Raw genomic sequence first — 16,878 nt, 5'->3', positions numbered from 1 at the left:
AAACAGACCCGACGAAAAGTTTTAGCCGCCTATTTGCCTCTCGCTCACTCCTATGGTTAGCTCGCGGTTTTCGTCGATGGTGTCTCCACTAACATTGTTTTCAGCTTGCTCTGAATGTAAATTTGTGAGTCTGTTGTGGGTGGCCTATCGATAGCGATATCGAGTCTGGGCACATGGTGGTCATGCGGTTATCGATTGCAATTTCTGGTAGAACGCAGGGTTGCTTAAATACCAAAGGAAATATACGCTGGGGTGGTCTGGTCACCCGAATGTTATCCGGCCGTTGACACGGAAAATTCGATTAACGAAGACCCGGAATTCCGGTTGACGATAGCGAAATGGGCATAGGCTGATCAGTGTCAAAGTCATGGTCAAAGGCGTTACAGCTGCTGCGCTCGGATAAAGATTTTTAAGTCTCGCGTTGCACGCGGGTTATATCCGCTGGAAAGCTGGTGCAGGAAATATCCTAGGTAAGTGGTGTGTGCCAGGAGTGAGACCATAATTAATGGTCTTTCCATCCCAAACCTGACCAGACCCAGTGTGATCCGCAGAGATAACAGCCAGGTCAACCAAGTTGGCCTGGTGATTTTTTTTAAGGAAATGATTGACGTAACCCAAAAGTCCTGTCCCAGGAGGATGAGCATGTGACCTACAGTCCAGAAGGATAGTCCAGACCATGCCAAATATCTGTAGGCAAATGGTTAATTGAGTGTTTGAATTTGAATTAGTAAGTTACTGAACAGGGGATAGTGTTGTTAAACGTCGGTTTAACACTTGTTTGGGTCCGACGTTGAATTCTGTAAGTGTGTAAGAGTTCGGGGAACGACGGCCCTGAAAAGTGAGCTAGCCTGGGAAAAAGCCGCCCAAGATAAACGGCAGCACTGTGACTTCCACAGTGAGGAAAATACAATTTACGCCTGCTTTAAAAGATCATTTTTGAACAGAGCAGTAGCGTGCGAGCTCGGTATTGAACAGAAATTAAAGACCAGGCTTATCGTTTTTAGTAATTGTCTCTGGCTCACAGCGGCGGCTGTAACAAGCATTGCTTGGTGTCGTAGGGCCACTTGTTTGTACTAACCATAGTGCATCAACGTCCAAGAAAAAAAAGTCGAACAGCTACATCAGCATCTTGGACTTCTAGATTTTTTTAGTTTAATTTAAAAATGCGGTAAAATAAATCTACTTGCCCGAATTCCTTGAAACTTTGGCATAAATTAGTTTAATGTATTATAAAAAGGACTCTGTTCGGAGCAGATCGCCAGCGCCTAGTCATGCGCGCATAGGTGTACGACGGCACCTGCATCGCTCTCTGCTTATCTTTCGCCTTCTTTCTTATACCCATAAGGCTGTCGCTTATCTATTCAGCAACTACTTTGTAAGCCTGCATATGTCTATATGAAGATCTTGGAGCCAAGCTTTTTACACATTCACAGTCCGTCTGCCGCTCCGAATAAACGCTATACATTTTAATATAACCTATTCGTGCGTTATTAATTATAAATATAAGGGTGGCATATTTGTTGTCTTCCCCACAAACATTTGGTGACCCCGACGTGATAGCAGTTTTAATCGGAGTCTGCAACTCGGTTTCGCGATTGTTTAATATAGTTTCAACAAACGCTTTGTTTCGCTGTCGTTATCGTGCATTCGGTCACAAACAGACGAACATACATACATATGTGCATATAAAAGTGCACAGCCGGCCGTTTGATTTTTTGTACATTTTGCGCTGTGAAAAAGCACCAAATTTGTGTTGTGCAAATAATTCTTAACAAAGTGAATCGCATTTAATCTTTGTTAATAGCGCATATTACATATATACATGTACATATAGCCATACATACATTCGTTTGCCAGTTACATAATCCGCTGTTGCTAGGCAGGCAATTTATCGGCAAGAACAACAACAACAAAGTTAAAGGTTCCGTTGCATCTCGGCGACGCTTGTTGACCTTCACGTTTTCGCGGTAAAGGGCATACGGTGTTTTGTGCCTCTAACGCGGTCGGACATTTTACTTTACTTCATTTTCATTTAATTTTTTTCTTTCTCGTGATTGAAAAATGTCTGATACGGAAAACTCGGTACGGGCTCAAAATGAATCCACAAGTGACGTCGACTACTACCGAGTCAAAGCCCAATCTATTTTGCGGCAAATGAGCTCGATGAAATGCTATTTAAACGCTGATGCGGTTAATCAGTTTGACGAATCTGATTTGCTGGCGCGAATGGAATGGATCAATTCCTTAAACCAGGCATTTGATTCTGCGCAGACATCGTTGGAAAGACTGGACTTTGCAGAGATCTCGAGCGACCATCGGATTGAATTTGCTGAAGTCTTCATGGATGTGAAGGCGAAACTAAGCCGAGGCTTGGCGGCTCATCGCAAGTCACAATTGCCGGCTTCAACCGCTGCAAATTCAACATCTATTGACATCACTAATAATGCGGATCTTTCTTTTCGATCTAGAAAGCCTCGGTTGCCAAATTTGGCAATTGCTCGTTTTCATGGATCCTTCTCTGAGTGGCCGGATTTTCTTGCGACTTTCACTACGGTCATCGGAAATGATGATGAGCTAAGCGACATTGAAAAATTACAATATTTGCGTTCGAGTTTGGGCGGCGTGGCTCTGGAAACCATACGCACGCTCGAACCCTCGAATGCTAATTTTAAAAAGGCTATGAATTTGCTGGTTAATCGATTTGATAATAAAGTTTTACACTTTCAGGCACATGTTCAGGCAATATTCGGTTTAAAGGGTGTCGAGAAGGGATCTTCGAAGGGTCTTCGGGAGCTGAGCGATTGCATGAATTCGCATCTGCGAGCAATTCGAACCCTGGCCAATACGCAACAAATTTTGGATGGACTTTTAATTCACATCGTCACTCGGAAACTGGATCAGAGGACGCGGGAAAAATGGGAAGAGGATTTGTCAATCACTGAGCTGTCTACCTGGGATGCTATGGAGTCGTTTTTGGAAAAGAGGTGCAGGATGATGGAAAACTTGGATCAAGCCTTGGTAACTCAAACACCAGGCCAGCAGGTGGGAAAAAACTTGCACAAATATAACCAAAATACACTTATTGCATCTGCTAATAACTCAAATCATTTGACATGCTTATTTTGCGATGCACGGGATCATTATTTGCCAAAGTGTCCTCGATTTTTAAATTTGAGTCCGAATCTTCGATATAGAGAAGCAAAGAAGTTGCACCTTTGCCTCAACTGTTTGCGCAAGGGGCATAGTTTGCAGCAATGCAAGTCGACTCACTGCAAGTATTGTCGCATGAAGCATCATTCATTATTACACATGAACCATGACCCATCCGCAACATCAACCTCATTTTCATCTCCATCATGCGATCCATCCTCGAGCTCTCAGCCATTACCATCTACTTCATCAGCATTAGTATCATGTTCGCATACATCATCGCATCCTGATCATCATTTACCAAGCCCTCCACCCAAAGCCTTAAATATTTTGCCGATCGACTACGTGTTGCTTCCAACTGCTATTATCTACGTCAGAAATATAATTGGAGCATTTATGCCTTGCCGAGCAATTTTAGATTCGGCCTCCCAGCTAAACTTCATAACCTCTCGCTTAGCCAGCCAACTAAACTTGAATCACAGGAGATCGCAAACGTCGATTTCTGGGATAGGAGAATCTTCCATGATCTCTGATAAGACTGTCGATATTCTTGTGCAATCACGGGATGCAAGCTATCGAGCGGCATTCACAGCGGTTGTGACTCACAGTATTACTGATTGTCAACCCCATTTCAATATAAATGCAACATCGTGGAGGATACCGCAAAACATTTCACTCGCTGACCCTAATTTCAATTAATCACAACGAATTGACCTTTTACTCGGCGCTGGGTTGTTTTTCGAAATAATTTCTATGGGACAAATTCATTTGGATAGGGCGTTGCCAACTCTTCAGAACACCAAGCTTGGTTGGATAGTCTCTGGAGGGTTATCATCGAACATGCCAACTCATAAGTCGGTTTTACAAGCCAGCATCAAGGACCCAGCTGATTATTCCGATGACACACTTTCCGCCATTGTAAAGCGATTTTGGGAAACTGAGGACTTTACTTCGTCTAAGCCATCTTTATTGCCGGAAGACTTGCGATGTGAGCAACTTTTTACTGAAAATTGCATTCGACTTGGAAACGGCCAATACTCTGTTCGTCTCTTGACCACTTCCGGATTCGAATCTTTAGGTGATTCTTATTGCTTGGCTCGTCGTCGTTTCAAGAGTTTGGAAGCTAAATTAGATAGAAACCCAGCCCTGAAAGCTCAGTATTCAGCATTTTTGAGGGAGTATATCGACCTAGGTCACATGTCTCTTGTAACTAAGGAACCGCCAGAAACACAATTCTTTTTGCCCCATCATTGCGTACATAAGCAGGAAAGCACGAGTAAGAAGCTTCGTGTCGTTTTTGATGGATCTGCTAAAACAACTTCTGGTAGCTCTCTGAACGACTTACTTCTGGCAGGACCAACAATTCAACAAAAAATCTTCAATATACTGCTTCGCTTTCGATTTTTTAAAGTTGCCCTTTGTGGAGATATCTGCAAGATGTACCGTTGCGTGCGTGTTTCGTACCCGGATGATTTCTTGCAGTGCATCGTTTGGAGAGAGAGCTCCAGGAAAGAATTGAGTGTTTTTAAATTGAACACGGTGACTTACGGAACCAAGCCAGCTGCCTTCTTAGCTATAAGGGCCATGCATCAACTCTCTTACGATGAGGAGGAATCATTTCCTATTGGAGCAAAAATTGTTCGTAGAGATTTCTATGTGGATGATTTAATATCTGGTGGGGACTCAGTTGAGGAGGTGAGAGAAATTCGTCGTCAGGTGAAGGAATTACTGTCGCGAGGCCACTTTCCAATTCGCAAATGGTGTTCGAATGAGTCAGCAGCCCTGAAGGGAGAGTCTGAATGCGACAAGGAGCAGTTAATCAAATTTCACGATGGATCGGATGTCGCCAAGGCATTGGGACTAGTCTGGGATCCATCTTCTGATCAGCTCCTATTTCATTTTTCTCAGCTGCCAATCAATCAACGACCCACTAAGCCGGTTGCATTGTCGACGATTGCCAAATTCTATGATCCACTTGGTTTAATAACTCCTATTATCACAAAATCTAAGATTTTTCTGCAATCTCTATGGAGTGCGAACGTGGATTGGGATGATGCACTGACAGAGACCATTCTTTCGTCATGGGGGGAGTTGACCTCACAGTTATCGGTCGTACAGAACTTAAAATTCCCACGATTCGTACTGCAACCAAGGGCTTCCGTTGAGTTGCATGTATTCTGCGATGCTAGCATGTCAGCTTATGGAGCGTGTCTATACTTGCGATCGGAGACCAATGGAGAATCGAAAGTCCATCTGCTCTGTGCCAAGTCAAGGGTAGCTCCATTGAAGGCCTTAACAATTCCAAGATTAGAACTTTCCGCAGCGCTTTTATTGGCTGAGCTAATCGTAAACGCCAAGGAAGCCATAGATTTCGATTGCACCTTTCATTGCTGGTCGGACTCGTCCATTGTGTTGGCGTGGATTCGGCAACCTCCGAGTGAGTTTAACGTTTTCGTATCAAACAGAATCACGAAAATTCAGGAGATGACGAAAGACATGTCTTTATTTCTTGGACGTTGATGCACTATGGTCAGTACAAACAAGTGGCCCTTACGACACCAAGCAATGCTTGTTACGCGCGGAGCCCTAAACCGATTTGGGCAAGTAAACGAAATCGCGGACATGGAAAAAGACGACATAAAAATAGACAGTTTAAAATACATGCTCACATAGAATGGCTAGTAACATAGAAATTTACAAATTATTGGAAGATAGAAAATACATAAGTTTATCATAATTAGTTGCATTAGGGCTATCAAACAGTAAGACGTGACACAGTGCATTATAGTCGTCACAAAGAACCCGAAAAGGATCATGAAGGGCATAATTGGATCTACAAATTGGCAGGGACAACGGACGAAAACGACGAACTGTTCTACAGGGTACATTCCAGTTGAGGGAACTAAGAAGGAAGGGAGAGTCAACATCACCATGAATTAATTTATGCAAAAACATAACTCCATGACACTTTCTACGATGGTTCAGGGTTGGTAAGTCCAGCAGGCGCAACCTCGCATGATAAGAGGGCAATCGACGTCCTGTATCCCAGCTTAAACCTCTCAAAGCAAATAAAAGGAATTGTTTTTGAACGGACTCTAACATATTTTGGTAACAGCTAATTTGAGGTGACCATATACACGAGCAACATTCCATTGAGGGACGAACAAGAGAAACATACAAAAGCTTTGTTGTGTATGGATCATCAAACTCCCTTGACCAGCGCTTCATAAACGCCAGGAGACTTCTGGCTTTGTTAGTTATAGTAGATATATGGTCTTTAAAACTAAGTTTATGATCAAATAGAACGCCAAGATCCTGAACAGAAAAAATACGTTCAAGGGCGTTATTACCGATACAATAAGAATACAGAGATGGACTACTACGATAAAAGGTCATAAAGTTACATTTAGAATAGTTCAAATTCAACTTGTTAATCATGCACCACGTATACAAACAATCAAGATCTAATTGAAGGTCATTATATGAATTAGGTAAACACATGGACAAACATAGCTTGACATCATCTGCATACATTAAAACAGTTGACGATTTTATAACATAAGGTAGATCATTAATCATTAAGCCAAAAAGTAAAGGTCCCAGGTGGCTACCCTGTGGCACTCCAGAAGTAACATTAATTATTTTGGAAATTTTATTATTAAAACAGACCATTTGAGTTCTAATAGAAAGGTAGGAAAGTATCCACTCTAGTAGGTTGGGTGGAAAACCTAAAAGGGACAATTTATAAATAAGAATCCTATGGTTCACTGAATCAAAAGCTTTAGAGAAATCGGTATAAATCACATCAGTTTGATGATGTGTCAGAAAACCTCTAGTGATTAAAGACGTAAATTCAAGTAGGTTTGTAGAAGTAGAGCGACATCTAGTGAAGCCATGCTGACAAGGTGAAATAATAGACCTGCAATGATGCTGCAACTGACAGGTAATAATTTTTTCAAAAAGTTTAGGAATAGAACTGAGTTTAGCAATACCGCGATAGTTTGAGATATCAGACTTGTTCCCTTTTTTAAAAAATGGGATAATAAAGGATTCCTTCCATATGGATGGAAATCTACATTGACTTAGGGACAGATTAAATATCAATGTTAAGGGAAGAGCAAGATAAGATGAACAATTCCTAAGTATACAACTTGGTATTCTATCAGGACCCGGTAAAAATGAGAGCTTGAGAGAGTATTAAGACTCTGAAGAACATCAGATACATCAATCACTGGTTTGAAGATAGAGTTCAAATGAGGTAGCGGGTATGGATAATCTTTGATAATGACATTATTGCATTTCGTATAAGTGGATTGGAAAAAGTCTGCGAATAAGTTGCAAATATCATTATCATCAGATGCTACTTTATTATTGAGAACGAGAGAGGGAGGGAAGCAGCTAGATTTTCGTTTAGAATTGACGAAAGAAAAGAAAAGCTTAGGATTGCTTTTGAAATCCCGCTTACAACGAGACAGGTAATTTTTGTAACAATCAGTATTGTACTGGACAAATTCCACCTTAGCTGAGCTATATTTGGTGAAGTCTGTCTGTAAGCCGGATATTTTGAAACCTTTAAATAGTCTTGTTTTTTTATTCTTCAGATAAGATAGTTGACGGGTAAACCATGGAGAGCTGTAAGAATTCTTCATGGAGGAAAGAGGGACATGTTCTTCAAATAGACGGTAAAGGATCTCATAAAAGTGCCTAACTGCATCATCAACAGGAAGGTCAACTAGAAAGGACCAGCTTACTGTCGATAAAGATTCCACTAGTCTGCCATAATCAGTCCTCTTAAAACACAAACTAGGCTGTACATTCATTGCAGTCCTAGGATTATTAAAAAATCCATTTATACAGAGCTGAAGGGTAGGATGATAACAATCTTCAGGTAAAGATAGTGGCGAAATACGACTGACTTCAGCATCGCTACTATCAAAAACAAAGATTAAGTCCAGAAGACGACCAATATGATTGGGAATCCTGTTAACTTGCTGTAAAGATAGTTCAACAAGACAATCAATAAAATCATTTTGCATCCTAGGAATCATTGCCAATGAGTCCTTACTCTCCAACCAAGAGATATTGGGAAGATTAAAGTCACCAAGCACAATAAGTTGGTCAGTTTCAGTAAGCAACAAGGAGATAGAATGTATGGCGGACAGGTGCAGTAGATACACGTTAAATTCATAGCCGGGAGATATATACGAGCAGGTTAAAAAAATGTTTCTTTTTGGGAAAGATAATTTTACGGAAATAAATTCAATACCTGATGATTCAGAAATATCAACAAACTCAGAAGTTAAGTTGGATTTGACTCCAATAAGAACGCCTCCTCCTCGACGGGTCTGACGATCCTTCCGATAAACAAAAAAGTTATTAGACAAAATATCACTATCGTGTACGGATGGGTTAAGCCAGGTCTCAGTGAGTACAATAACATTGGCCTCAAAAACTGAACTATTTATATAAAGCGTAGAGAGTTTACTAAGAAGCCCCCGAACATTCTGTTTTTAATTTAGTTTTTTGAATTTATATCAGAGCTGGGCGCCGACAAAGAAGTCATGGAAAGAGAGCTATTTTTTTTATATACTCGTGGACAATTATATCAGCAGGCCAAAAATTGGGGCTAAGAAGTTTAGAGAACAGCCCGTCCGGAACAAGTATTTTAAATGAAGAGTAATCTCTTTTCTGTTTAAAATTAAACTTGGTGATGTCAATACCATTTTGATTGGGAAGGGAGAGGTTTGTGACAATATGATGCATAACGTCATTTACTGTTATTGCTGCATTCAACCTAGACACAAAAATAGATTTCCTAGGTACCATGACAGTGAGTGGTACCGGAGAAGAGAGAGCAGGGCTATGCGTGTTTTTCCTAGGGATCATGCTAGTAAGTGGGACAGGAGGAGGTGCGAGGGTATTAGCTATAGGAAGTACAAGGTGCGGCAGAGCCCCGGAAGTGGCAACAGCCGGTGAACGGTTAGTAGGCCTTAATGACTCAGGCGAAACTACAGTCCCTGAATCTGGCAGCGATTGCCCCGTGGGGTCATTCGTTGATGACTCGATCCCATTGGGATCATCCTCGTCGCACGACACATAGCCTGCAGTGGGGCTGGGAAGAGAGAGGTTGGTCGAGAGATCTGGAACGTGTAAAGAAACATTAGGCAGTGTAGGACTACGATTTATATTTAATGAAGATTGACTTAGAAGAATCCGACCTTTAAAGTTCGAGTCGCAAACATTAATTCGACTTAATAAGTCCGTAAATCCAGCACGTAATGCCTGGAACTCCAGCTCCGTTTGCCTCATAAATGCTCTTATATCGATTTTGATATGTAGGCATGTAGGGCACGTCCAGTCCAGGTTAGCATTAGATCTAGTGCGATCAGCAATTTGGGCAGCACTATGCCCAAAGTCTGCACATTTTGCGTGCGCAATGTTCTCACATAACCAGCAACTAACAATTGGCTGCCGAGAAGTGATTTTACCAACAAATTGGCAACCAACAACACAGCAGGCAGACATTGTTTACAAGTTGAGGCCAGTTAAATGTAGAATGTAGAAAAAGTAGAAAAAGTAAGAAGCTTTAGATGAGTGCCAACAAACAGCTGTGTGACTTTGCAAAACGCAGAGGAAAGATAAGAAAAGAGAGCGGTAAGACCAATTCAGCAAAGACCCGTTAACTCGAAAATGAGAGCCGGTGACTGAAGTTGGGAGAATGTAGCAGAGCGAACGGTGCGAGAGAGCGCCAAAAGAACAATGTAAATAAGAAACAACAACAATGCACAAAGCACCCGCGTCTTTAACTATTATCCAATATAATAATACAGATAATGGTTTTAACACAAATAACTAAATTGCATGCAAACGGCGGTCTCAACCGAGTTGAAAATGAAACTTTGGGAATATATCAGATCGGTAATTTAGACACTAGGCGAATAAATGTAGGAGCAAATATAAAACGCGTCCGTGTACAACAGAGACCGAATTCGAATGGGGCCGTTTGCATAGACAGTTCATCAAACTGCAAATTCCTCAACTCTTTCGATAAGTTGCAGAGCGTATTTGCATACATTTATCGATTCATTTCAAATTGGAGAGCCAAATCTGCGCCGTTAAAAGGTCGACTTTCGGTGGAGGAGATCAACTCTGGAACTGTACTTCTTCTGAGGAGCATCCAACAGGTTAACTTGGCGAAGGAGTATGGATCTCTTAGCCAGGGCAAGCCGTTTCCACAGAAAAGCAAGCTGGTTTCGCTTAGACCTATACTCGGCTCCGATGGGTTACTTCGCGTGGGTGGAAGGCTTCAGAACGCAAACTTGGACTACGACACGAGGCATCCGATACTGTTGCCCAAGGATCATCCAGTCACCAAGGCGATCATCGTTTATTATCATGAGAAATATTTGCATGGAGGATCGCAGGCCCTGCTTGCCGCATTACGGCAAAGGTACTGGCCGATTGGAGGCCGCAAGTTCGAGCCAGCGTTATCAACAAATGCGTCCGATGTTTCCGAATGAAGCATGTTACTTGGGAGCACGTCATGGGTAGCCTTCCAGCAAATAGAGTGCAGCCTAATCCAGCTTTTCATACCACAGGAGTGGACTATTGTGGGCCATTCTACAATAAAGCAGAGGCCAGAAATAAGGCACCCCACAAGTGCTATATCGCCGTCTTTGTCTGTTTTTCCACGAAGGCTGCTCATTTGGAAGTGGTCCAGGATCTCACGACGGATTCTTTCATCGCAGCGCTGAGGAGATTCATCAGCCTTAGAGGCAGTCCGCGTACCATTTGGAGCGACAATGCTACAAACTTTGTCGGTGCAAAGAGAGAGCTTGCCGAGCTGAAAGAGCTCTTTTTGAGCGAGCAGCACACAGCATCGATATCTTCCGTCTGTTTAGCTGATGGGATCGATTGGAAGTTCATCCCTCCGCGTGCCCCGCACTTCGGTGGTTTATGGGAGGCCGCTGTGAAGTCAGCTAAATTTCACTTCTACAGAGTCGTCGGTGCATCCATCTTAGCCATCGATGAATTAAGAACTCTTGCATATGAGATTTCTGCCATCATTAACTCCCGTCCACTCTGTCCAATTTCAGAAAATGCTGAAAGCCTTGAGGTGCTAACACCGGCGCATTTCTTGAAGGGTTCCAGCTACACTAAGTTTCCTGAGCCTGGCATTACTCATCTCCGCGAAGACCGCCTCAGCAGATGGCAGCGGGTTACCCAGATGCAGCAACATTTCTGGAAAAGGTGGAGCAGCGAGTATTTGTCCCTACTTCAAGAGAGCAGCAAGTGGCGCGTCGAAACGTCTAACATCAAGGTTGGACGCATAGTTTTGCTTAAGGAGGACAACGTTCCACCCTTGAGATGGCAGCTTGGGTGCATCCAAGAAGTCATACCCGGCGGGGACGGAGTCATCAGAGTAGCTATGGTCCGTACAGCTACGGGTCTGATCAAGAGAGCCGTCGCCAAGCTAGCCGTTCTGCCCATCGATTCCGAGATAGTTGGAACCTTACCTCTTCCAACGGGGGGAGTATGTTCGGAGCAGATCGCCAGCGCCTAGTCATGCGCGCATAGGTGTACGACGGCACCTGCATCGCTCTCTGCTTATCTTTCGCCTTCTTTCTTATACCCATAAAGCTGTCGCTTATCTATTCAGCAACTACTTTGTAAGCCTGCATATGTCTATATGAAGATCTTGGAGCCAAGCTTTTTACACATTCACAGTCCGTCTGCCGCTCCGAATAAACGCTATACATTTTAATATAACCTATTCGTGCGTTATTAATTATAAATATAAGGGTGGCATATTTGTTGTCTTCCCCACAAACAGACTCCATACTCGGTATGGTAATTTTCTTAAAAAAAAAAACGTATTTTTGGCCAAAAATCGGATCGGCTGGCCCAGTGTGCGGCGCACAGGTAAGTGCTTTCTTCAGTGTTTCAAATGCCATAGTTGCTTCCTCCGTTCACGTAAATTTCGTTTTATTTTTTAGGCAGTCCGTGAGCGGTAGAGCTGGAGAACAATCGATGGAAACATCGATAGTATCGATTGTCTCAAAGTTTCGTGAAAGTCGATTGTTTTTTCTCACTATCGATGGTTTTCCTTTTTTTCTTTTCCCATCACTTTTTTAGCGGGAGTTGGCAAGCGAACAAGTGAATTAATATGTAAGTACATAAAAAAGTAAAATTGATTACACAGTTAACTTATTTTTATATTGTTTTATTAGCTTAAAAGTGGTGGTGTTGGTGCTGGCAGTGGCCTGAAATGGATTATGGACAAGTTTCTCAAAAGTAAGTAAATGCGCTTTGGCACTTGTACATGTGTGTGTATGTGTGCATGTGTAATCTTATAAATCCACGTGTTTTCAGTGCACTTTGGTGTGACAACTTTTAACATTAACATTTTATTCTGCAGCATCAGCAAACAAACTATGCGAGCCTGAGGCTACAAGTCCTAAGCGTCAAGAGGAAGCTTCGAGTCCTAAGCGTCGAGGGGAAGCTACGAGCAAAATAGACATTTTTGCCGTTTTTTTTATTTATTTATTTTTTTTTTTTTAAATCACCGATAGTCCATCGATTGTTTTTCTAAAACAATCGAAAACCATCGATGGTCCCACCAACGATTGTTCTCCAGCTCTAATTTTCGACCATATATTTATGGAAATCACTTTACAATTAAAGCAGATCACAGACCATTAATATATCTATTTTCAATGCTAAATCCGAGTTCCAAACTGACACGTATGAGGCTAGAGTTAGAAGAGTATGATTTCACATACTATGTTTATGCTAAGGGTTTCATGATTTCTTAAAAGCGTGAAATAAAATTTGCTCCTGTTTATGCGACACAGCCGAATTCATGCTTTTTATCAATCTCAGCTGACAGAGATGCCGGACCGGTGGAAAAAGGTGTTAGCGATTATAAAACCGATTATTTTTTTTCGATTCGCATGAAATAATCTTGCTTGTATTAAAGATAAAGTGTGTGCAAGCCAGTATAACATTTTTTCACCGTTTAAATAAAAGATGAAAACTAGTTTCCATTGGCACTGAATGAACAAAAAATTTGTTAAATGTAGGGTGTATTTATGTATTTATATCGATCTGGCAACTCCGATAATTATATAGAGTTACCGGAATTTAATTGTGACCATTTCACGCTTTCAGGTTGAATTCATAGTCAACTTTCGTGTGTTGCCGAATTCACGAAATGGCGTTTATGCACACACGAATCGGCTGAAATCGCGAAATGAAAGCGCGAATTCGGCATCGCATAAACACAGTAACAGTTGAATACCTAAAGGGAAAAGACAATTATGTAGCTGATGCGTTATCAAGAATAACCATTAAAGATCTACAAAACATTACTGGAAATATAAAGAAAGTCACTACTAGATATTAAAATAGACAGAAATTCCGCGCGGAAAACAAACAAATAGAATTGCCTACGCGTTCTATAGAGAAAGCTTCTAAGCCCAACGTATATGAAGCCATAAACAATGACGAAGTACGTAAGGTAGTGACCTTGCATGTAAAGGATATGCTATGTTTATTTAAACATAGTAGGAAAATTACTGCAAGATATGATGTTAGCGATTTATATACCAATAGAATCCTAGACTTAGGTCAATTTTTCCAAAGGCTTGAAATGCAAGCCGGTATAAACAAAATCAGACAACTCAAAATGGCACCGCGGGAAAATATCTTTGAACATGTATCAATAGATAATTTCAAACAAATGGACAACAAGATATTGAATACCTTAAGAGTAGCGCTACTCAACCCGGTGGCCCTTATAGAAAAACAAGACGAGAAAGAAGCAATTCTGTCTAAATTCCATGATGATCCAATACAAGGAGGACATACTGGCATTACAAAAACCTTGGCCAAGGTCAAAAGACATTATTTTTGGAAAGGTATGACTCGAGATATTACTGAATACATACAAAAATGACAGAAATGCCAAAAAGCTAAAATATCTAAGCACAATAAGACTCCATTGATAAAAACTGATACGCCTATAAATGCTTTCGACAGAGTGATAGTGGACACAATTGGTCCATTACCAAAATCAGAAAATGGCAATGAGTATGCAGTCACTCTAATATGTGAACTGACTAAACATTTAGTTGCCATACCAGTTCCAAATAAAAACGCGAACACTGTCGCTAAAGCAATTTTTGAATCATTTATTCTGAAGTACGGTCCAATGAAGACCTTCATTACGGAAATGGGTACAGAATATAAGAATTCAATTATAAATGACTTGTGCAAATATCTTAAAATTGAAAATATAACACCAACAGCACACCACCACCAGACAGTAGGAACAATAGAACGAAGTCATAGAACTTTCAATGAATACATACGCTCATATATATCGGTTAATAAAACTGATTGGGACGTATGGCTTAATATTTCGTTTTTTCTTTCAACACGACCCCTTCAATGGCACATAATTATTGTCCATATAAGCTAGTATTTGGTAAAACAAATAATTTACCAAAAAAATTTAATAGTATAGAACATATAGAGCCCATATATAATATAGATGACTATGCTAAGGAAAGTAAATATAGATTTAAAGTAACATACAAAAGAGCTAGAATAATGATAGAAAAAAATAAGGAAAATAATAATATAGTATATGATCAGAAAATAAAAAACATAGATATATTAGTAGGTGATCAAGTCCTTTTAAGAAATGAAACAGGTCATAAGTTAGATTATCAATATACCGTTCCGTATAAAGTAACGGAAATAGGAAAAATAAATAACATTATAATAACAAATAATAAGAACATAAAACAAACAGTACATAGGGATAGATTAAAAACGTTTATTTCATAATTGCATTTAGCATGGCCATGCTTAGAAATACTTTTTTTTTAAATACGAATATTATTCCCAATTCCATTCTCTTTGTATTTAAAAAAAAAATAAAAAAAAAATAATAATTATTCCTTTAAGTAAAACATACTAATAAAATAACTTCATAATATTACGTTATTTTTCAAAAGGAGGGAGATGTAGTATGCACATATACTGAATATCTACTGTACTAAGAGTACTTGAAGCAAACACACTGTAACACTTTGTCAAAAACCTAAGCCGAAACATGAGTCGATCGGCGCGCTCACAGAAAGTGCAAGTGTCGGCATTCTGTTGCACACGCCGGCCGCTCAGCCAAACTCAAGTACATACATATACCCTCGCACTCCAGCTAAAGATAGCATAATTAAATACACTTGATATACAATACACTTGATCGCAGCGCAGCTACGAGACTTAGGCTTACTTAGATCCTAAGGCAAATTGTTAAATCAGAAACAACTTCACGTTAGAAGCGGCATTAATGCTGCCCCTGAATACAAATAAAGAATAAAACATAAAGAATATTAAAACTACCAAAAGATGCGTTCTCACTATAGTATGTTTACTGATAATAATAGCTTATTGTTTTAGTTGCCGGTCTTTCCTAAGAGTGCCTAAGGTACATAAGGGATGGCGAAATATTAAGAAATTTAGAATTTTTATGTGAGAATGGAAACTGAGAGGGAGAACGATTTATGATTGAATCCAAGAACGATTCATCTTGAAATTGAGATCAATTCGATGTTAAAACCGAGAAAGATTTTTGTTGAAACCCAGAAGACTTCATCTCTATATCGAGAACATACATTCTCAAAAGCCATTTGCAAACCAAACAGACTTTGATCTAGGTTTTGAGAACTTGGCTCACTTTTGAAAACGGTTTTTCTCTGAGTGGACTTCTGCAACTCACTTTATAATATATAAAATAGTTCCTTAAATAATAGATTAAATAATTATTAGCAATACAATAATTATTTGGTTTTGTCCAACATCAATATCTAACAAACATGTTTAGTTTAAAATTCTTTTAGCTGTCTAATATTTCTACGTAAAATGCAAACGATGACCCAAAATATTCGGACATTCGTCACCAATAAAATAGGGCAAAATTTAAAAAAAAAAACAGGGTAGAACGCTATAGTCGAGTACCTCGACTATCAGATACCAGTTACTCAGCTAATAGGACCAAAGGGAAATGGAGACATGCAAGCAGTTATGTGGGCGGTAGGCAGATTTAAGCGTTATGCGCGTTAGAGTGGGCGTGGCAAACTTTTTTTGAATCAATCGATAGGTATTGACGAGACCAATACATTTCAGTTAAGATTTTGTACCCATCATGAAAATTGTGGGCGCCACAGGTTTGGTTGGTTTGTGGGCGTTAGAGTGGGCGTGGCACATTGCTGAAACAAACTTTCGCAGCGCAGTAATCTCAGGAACCTGCATGTCTAATCCCAGTATTGTAGCTCTGACAGTTTCCGAAATCTCAGCGTTTATACGGACAGACGGTTATGGCTAGATCGACTCGGCTAGTGATCCTGATCAAGAATATATTTACTTTATGGGGTAAACGCTTCCTTCTGCCTGTTACATACTTTCCGAATCTAGAATACCCCTTTACTCTACGAGCAACGGGTATAAAAAGGAAATTTTCAGGGAGTACATGACCTAAAAATTAACTTTTAGTCCGTATTTTATTTGGGGGGATAAGCATGTGACCTCCAATCCAGAAATATGGTCCAGGCCATGCCAAATATATGTAGCCAAATTGTTAATTGAGTGTTTGAGTTTGAATTAGTAAGTTACGGTGCAGATGATAGTGTTGTTAAACGTCGGTTTCACACTTGTGTGAGT

The 16,878-nt window shown here is 40.3% G+C and overlaps 1 long non-coding RNA gene across 4 annotated transcripts; it reads left to right on the top strand.

Moving 5' to 3' along the window:
* The first annotated feature begins 240 nt into the window (after positions 1-240).
* LOC136117708 (uncharacterized) lies at positions 241-15,515 on the top strand. Of its 4 annotated transcripts, none has more exons than XR_011605524.1 (4): positions 241-470; positions 534-12,318; positions 12,381-12,444; positions 12,569-15,069. It is a non-coding gene; the product is annotated as an uncharacterized lncRNA (long non-coding RNA). The 4 variants fall into 4 exon arrangements; XR_011605527.1 differs by having other exon boundaries at positions 253-470; positions 11,247-12,318; positions 12,569-15,356; XR_011605526.1 differs by lacking the exon at positions 241-470 and having other exon boundaries at positions 522-727; positions 11,247-12,318; positions 12,569-15,356.
* The last annotated feature ends 1,363 nt before the right edge of the window (positions 15,516-16,878 follow it).

The sequence above is a fragment of the Drosophila suzukii genome, unplaced genomic scaffold (assembly GCF_043229965.1).
Source record: "Drosophila suzukii unplaced genomic scaffold, CBGP_Dsuzu_IsoJpt1.0 scf_10, whole genome shotgun sequence".
NCBI lineage: Eukaryota > Metazoa > Arthropoda > Insecta > Diptera > Drosophilidae > Drosophila > Drosophila suzukii.
This window is presented reverse-complemented; position numbering and strand designations above follow the sequence as displayed.